The sequence below is a fragment of the Rana temporaria genome, chromosome 11 (genome assembly GCF_905171775.1).
Source record: "Rana temporaria chromosome 11, aRanTem1.1, whole genome shotgun sequence".
Lineage (NCBI taxonomy): Eukaryota > Metazoa > Chordata > Amphibia > Anura > Ranidae > Rana > Rana temporaria.
This window is the reverse complement of record NC_053499.1, coordinates 9,184,132-9,191,241: the sequence shown is the minus strand read 5'-3', so window position 1 is coordinate 9,191,241 and position 7,110 is coordinate 9,184,132.

The window sequence follows — 7,110 nt, the reverse complement described above, 5'->3', positions numbered from 1 at the left end:
AATTCACATTTATTCACTCATCTTTGGAAGATTTCATCTCACTCTCCAAATTTGAACATTGCTTTATTTATTTTTCATTTTGTTTATTTTTGGACATTTTTATATATATGGTATTGACAATTGTGTCCTCATATATATGTGCAGTTCACATTATTGCATATTAGCTACACATGGTTTGGATTTTCACTTTCATACCTGTTTTTGTATCAGAGCGCTACACTTTTTGTCCACATTTTGTTTTTTGCTTCTTGTTTTTCAGTAGCTGTGATTAGCAGCTTGATACATGTATACTTAGCAGCGCAGTAATTTACACTATATTATATCCTTTATGGGCACTGCTTGGCATACAGCTGACTCACAACTCTATATCTTTGCCTCTTTTCGCCGTTGTGGTTCATATTGCGCAAGCGCTGCACAGGGGGGGTCAATATCTGCCGGATGGACCTTTTTTGGCAGAACACCGGCACCCGGCTCAGCCTCTCAGCAAGCCGCCGAGAGCCTGAGCTGGCCGCTCCTGCCCCCTGAACAGCCCAGTGCTCCAGTGAGCAGAGGGGGGGGGGGGGGGGGAGCCGGTGACTGACAGTCACCAGCTCTCTGTTTAGGGAGCACTGAGTGATTGGTGGTGTTTGATCGCTCGGTTCTCAGTCTTAGAGCTGGCAGGGGACAGATGCAGCATCCACCTTTTGTGAGTATAAATCTACAGAACCCCCCCCCCCCCCCATACAGTACTTCCATTTAAAAAAAACTGCAATAATTGTTTGTAACAATTAATATTGTATGTGGCGGCCACCCATGCCCGGCGCGTACAGCCGCCGCTTCCTTCCACGTTGGAGAATGGTCTCTCTCGCCACGTTAGGAGGGCACAGAAGACAATAGAAGGATCCTGCCAGGAACACATAGATAAGACGGATCATTCTCCTCGGGATTTCTCCTCCGCAGAATGTTAATGTGTAATTCCAGAACTCTTAGCTCAGGGCGACCTCCATAACCCGCCATTCTCTATCAGACCGTCCGGATGAATTAAAGATGTTTTCTCCCGTCTTATGGCGGATTTTCGAGCCTTTAGGTAATTTCTGACTTAAGATTGTATTTTATTTTAATGATGGAATATTTAAGCTGGTAATTCTGTTATTTGGAATGACCCTCCCTGAGCCTAAACAGGCAGATAACTGGAAACACACCGCACTCCTCTCCGGCCCAGGCAGGTGTTATATGTTATAGAGGAGGATGAGAACGGGTGACGTCATCCCCATTGCTTTGTGCCAGTGAGGCCGTCCATGGCTAGAAGATAGCGGTCTTGGAGGGAGTGTACATTGATCGATCGATTATATCTCTGCTTGATGTAAATGACCTTATAGGTGGACCTGTCTAGTGGCAGCCATGCATATGTAGCGCCCCCTTACTTTCAGTATGGGCACTACGCTAAAGTTAGTGGGGAATGGGAGAGTTTCCTTGCTCCCATTCACTATTTGTTCAAATTGTGGGACTCCTGTCATTCCAGAAATGTCCACTGGGTCAGTCTGTGGTCCAGGGATGCAATATCATCCCTGGCCAGAAGTTGGCGCCAGAGGGGTTCTGGCAGAGTAAGTTTCTCCAGCAGCCAATCAGAGGAGCTTTTTCCCCTCAGGGGGCGTGCTGGAGAGGAGTATATTTGTGACAGGTGTCATGTGTTCTAAAATCTTCGCGGGGTCCCGGTTCCAGATGTGGCATCCACCTTCAGGGTGCGCACATCCATGGACCCCGCCGGCGTGGCCCACCTGGCCATGATTGCAGACTACTTGGGACCTCACCCGGAGGTACCAGGGGACCCCAGCGACTTGCTGGGTTCCCGGTTCTATTGAAGGGATCCCAGGCTGGGTGCCGTTTGATTGGGGAGTCGGTTTGAGGAGGCTCCAGAGCCATCAGCATGAACATCTTTTATCTTATATAACAGGAGAGGTTCTCTGTATAGCACCAGATCTCCAATACCTCTGTCTGTCTGTCTGTATGATGGGATCTGCTCATGTAGAGGTTCTCTGTATAGCACCAGATCTCCAATACCTCTGTCTGTCTGTATGATGGGATCTGCTCATGTAGAGGTTCTCTGTATAGCACCAGATCTCCAATACCTCTGTCTGTCTGTATGATGGGATCTGCTCATGTAGAGGTTCTCTGTATAGCACCAGATCTCCAATTCCTCTGTCTGTCTGTATGATGGGATCTGCTCATGTACAGGTTCTCTGTATAGCACCAGATCTCCAATTCCTCTGTCTGTCTGTCTGTATGATGGGATCTGCTCATGTAGAGGTTCTCTGTATAGCACCAGATCTCCAATACCTCTGTCTGTCTGTATGATGGGATCTGCTCATGTACAGGTTCTCTGTATAGCACCAGATCTCCAATTCCTCTGTCTGTATGTATGATGGGATCTGCTCATGTAGAGGTTCTCTGTATAGCACCAGATCTCCAATACCTCTGTCTGTCTGTATGATGGGATCTGCTCATGTACAGGTTCTCTGTATAGCACCAGATCTCCAATTCCTCTGTCTGTATGATGGGATCTGCTCATGTAGAACACAGATGACAACACCAATGCCGGAGAACTTCCACCAGCGATCACAATAACAAACTGAATTTTTTTCTGATGGATCATATTATTCTGATGAAATTTATCTCTCGGTCTTTGACCTGCAGCGTCGTAATTGCTATGTATTGAGAATTCCAATCTATTCTTTTATTATTAGCTATAAATCTGCATCTGGTTTTTATTCGGAGGATGAACATTTGAGATGATTGTGCATTGCATTCCAGGGACACTTTACTGAGGGGTGAAATGGGCATCACCCGGGTCAAGTCATATGATTTCCTGGCAAGAATAATTTACAACATTACTGGATATTAGTGATTATCTTAGCATTCCACAGCCTAAAAAAAACAAAAACATTCAGATGATCGGCATAACAAAAAAAAAAAAAAAAAAATATTCTGTATTCAGTTCATTTAGATTTTGAGAAGGATGGATAGGTGGTGGATGGTTGGATGGATGGTTGAGTGGATGGATAGATGGATGGTTAGGTGAATGGTTGGGTCATGGATAGATAGATAGATAGATGGTTGGATGGATAGATGGATGGTTAGGTGAATGGATAGATGGTTAGATGGATGGATGGATAAATGGTTAGATGGATAGATGGTTAGATAGATGGGTGGATAGATGGGTAGATGGATGGATGGATAGATGGATGGATAGATGGATGGATAGATGGCTGGTTAGATGGCTGGTTAGATGGCTGGTTAGATGGCTGGTTAGATGGCTGGTTAGATGGCTGGTTAGATGGCTGGTTAGATGGGTGGATAGATGGGTGGATGGATAGATGGTTGGGTAGATGGGTGGATAGATGGTTAGATGGATGGATGGTTGGGTAGATGGGTGGTTAGATGGGTGGTTAGATGGGTGGATAGATGGTTAGATGGATAGATGGATGGATGGATAAATGGTTTGATGGATGGGTGGATAGATGGATGGATGAATAGATGGTTGGGTAGATGGCTGGTTAGATGGGTGGATAGATGGTTAGATGGATGGATGGATGGATAGATGGTTGGGTAGATGGGTGGATAGATGGGTGGTTAGGTGGGTGGGTGGATAGATGGATGGTTAGGTGAATGGTTAGATGGATGGGTGGGTTAAATGGATAGTTGGATGGATAGTGAAGCCCGCCAAGGTTGAAGTGCCACTAGAATATAGAAGGCAGGTAGGTTTTAGCCAGCCTGAGCTTGGATTGTTCATGTTTTCTGCATTTGTTGGTGATGTTTACTTCTGCCTGCTCATGGGAAATGTTCTCCAATGAAGAGAGCAAGAAGATGCCATATTTTGAGTAAGGCTACTTTAACACTGCTCTGTTGCAAAAACACTGTAAAAACGCATTTACATTTTTGCTGCATTTTCGACCTGTGAAAAAAGGACATATTGCTCAGAAAAACCCACCAAAATCAAAACCCCGGGTTCATTTTTGATGCGTTTTTTTTCATTCATTGTAATAGGGAGGTGTGTTTTTGGTGCAGTTTTTTTTTTTTTACCGCACAAAAAATGCAGCTTGCAGACCTTTAAAAAAAAAGCAGAAGAAAAAGCGCACGGCCATTAAATCCTATGTAATGCTTCACACTGGACAGTTGTGGGTCCATTGTATTTTTCAAACACAAAAACTGAATAAAAAATGATTTTTGTGAAAGCAACCTAATGAATATTCCTTTCTAGCCAGTCACTAGGAGGTTTATTGCCGGTGATGTGGGCTGGGGAAGGAGGAAAATATTGGGGAAGACCTTCTAGAAGACTTTGCCTGGAGAAGATGTTAGTCCAGGGACCCAGACTTGGCCTCCCAGGCTTTGCCCGGAGAAGATGTAAGTCCAGGGACCCAGACTTGGCCTCCCAGGCTTTGCCCGGAGAAGATGTAAGTCCAGGGACCCAGACTTGGCCTCCCAGGCTTTGCCCGGAGAAGATGTAAGTCCAGGGACCCAGACTTGGCCTCCCAGGCTTTGCCCGGAGAAGATGTAAGTCCAGGGACCCAGACTTGGCCTCCCAGGCTTTGCCCGGAGAAGATGTAAGTCCAGGGACCCAGACTTGGCCTTCCAGGCTTTGCGCAGAGAAGATGTAAGTCCAGGGACCCAGACTTGGCCTCCCAGGCTTTGCCCGGAGAAGATGCAAGTCCAGGGACCCAGACTTGGCCTCCCAGGCTTTGCCCGGAGAAGATGCAAGTCCAGGGACCCAGACTTGGCCTCCCAGGCTTTGCCTGGAGAAGATGCAAGTCCAGGGACCCAGACTTGGCCTCCCAGGCTTTGCCTGGAGAAGATGCAAGTCCAGGGACCCAGACTTGGCCTCCCAGGCTTTGCCCGAAGAAGATGCAAGTCCCTGGACCCAGACTTGGCCTCCCAGGCTTTGCCCAGAGAAGATGTACGTCCAGGGACCCAGACTTTGCCTGGAGATGAGGTTTATTGTAAGGAACCTTTCTGCTTCCCAGGCCTGCTCAGAATTCATCCCCTTAGGGATGCGGCTATCTACGTTGAATACATTTCGGATAAGATATTGCACATTACTTTGAATAGAATCTCTTGTTTTTTTCCCTCCCTTCCCCTGGAGATGAACTTCAATATTCAATTTATTTAGAGGTCTATAGGCCAGATAAAAAATAGAGGGGCAGAAGGATTTTGTTACAAATAAGAACCCGTCTCTCCAAAAGAGAGATAGGTGGGAGCTGTGCCCTCTGCAGTCTAGCGTCACCCCTTTAATTTATGTTTTGTAACATTATCTTCTTCTAAAATTCTAATTTTTTGATATAGAACACAATGTCTACATGGATATGATTGATTGCCTCCAGAAATATTCACACAGACAGAACCCAGCGCCCACCACCTACCAAGATGATCGATGGCGGTCGAGTTTATCTGCCGAGTTGTCCATTTCCAGGCCGAAATCTCGAAAATTAGCTGGTGGGTGGAAAATAGACCCAGAACTTGCTGAGTGAAACGGGAGCTGCGGCCCAATTTAATTGGGCTCCCGGTTGTCCCAGCAGACTCTCTGTCTCTCCTGGCTGATAACAGCTGAGGACATTAAGATAAGCTACTTAACAAATTAATGATACAGACACCAAAATGCTGCGCAGACCGCACTCCAGGAACTCTTTATCAACATTGCTCCATAGTCCATTTGATATCGGGATAATATATGGCCAGAACGGGACCATTAATAATTCCAAATTCCTCGGTCGGCCATGTTTTCAAACAAACCAATCTTACAATGACATTGACCTCCGCACAGAAGGGGGAAGAATGGAGGGAGGAAAGTGATTTATATTCACTGCTCAGGATGGGGGACTTTTATGAAGCTGAAATAATAAATGGCAAAACTTGTGAAAATATCAGGCTTGTTGGGATGGTAGGAGAGTTCAAATGAGAGATAATCTTCCACCAATTCTTCAATGAGTATATGGAGGCAGAAAAACGCACTATTTCATGTCACGGGTGTCAGAAACAGCTTGCAAGAAATAATTTTAAAATACAGCTGGCTCATATGAAAAAGACAATATTTGTTGAAAAGAACCTCCATATAATCCATACAGGCACACGCTGTAAGCTACTGAGCAGGGATCATCCATAGAAGGCTATACCCCCCAATAAAGTGAAGGCATTTGGGCAGTGGCGGCCCGTCCAAGTGGGGCCCCCGTCCCCCTAATCCATGTGCCTGGCCCCTAATATACATGTGGGAGCTGGACGCATGGATTTCAATGTTTTTTTTGTGTTTTTTTTAAGCACATGATTAAACCTGAGGCTCTAATTGGCTTCAAAAAAGGGAGGGCTCGGGGCGCTGAACACTGCCCCCGGAGTCCACCCAGTTGTGTGACATTAGCGAATTAGTATTCGCTAATGACTTCCTGTTTCTCCACCCGGCCAATCAGGAAGCGGGTCCTGAGACCCCCATTGGCTGGAAGTCCGAAGACCCCACTGGCCGGGAGGAGAAGCAGCGACTGCCGAAACACGGAGGAGATGGAGGGGGAAGTCCCAGCCATGACCTGAATTGGGGAAAAGGCAGATTGATCAGCGAGCGAGCCAGCAACGAGGTGTGGCGGGCTGGAGCGACCAGGGGGGTAGATTACCCAGGTTTGCTTGCCAACCCCCCTGCCCAATTGACGGCGCACCAGCAAAACTGTTTTTCCAAGTGCACCTTGTGTCATACAATGATTTCAAATGTGCCCATGCATGCCCCCTATGTTTTCAATATCGTCTGGTGTCTCCAAATGCACCCATGGAACTCCAGGTGTGCCCCATGTCCTCTAGTGTCTCCAATTACACCTCTGTGAGACTCTGTGTCTCCAACTGTGCCCCAGTGCTCCCCATATCATCTAGTGCTCCCCCTGTCTTTAAGTGTGCCCTAGTATGTCCTGTGCCTCCTGTGCCCCCCTATGTCCCTAGGTGTCCCCTGGTGCCTTTAGTATGAACCTCCATGACACCTAGCTTCTGATATGTTCCTGCTTCAACTTGACATTACTTTTCTCAGTTTATATGTTCTTGACTGAGAAAATTTCCCCAGCGGGGTCACAGACGACAATAGATATCTGACATAAGAATTCCTTTCTC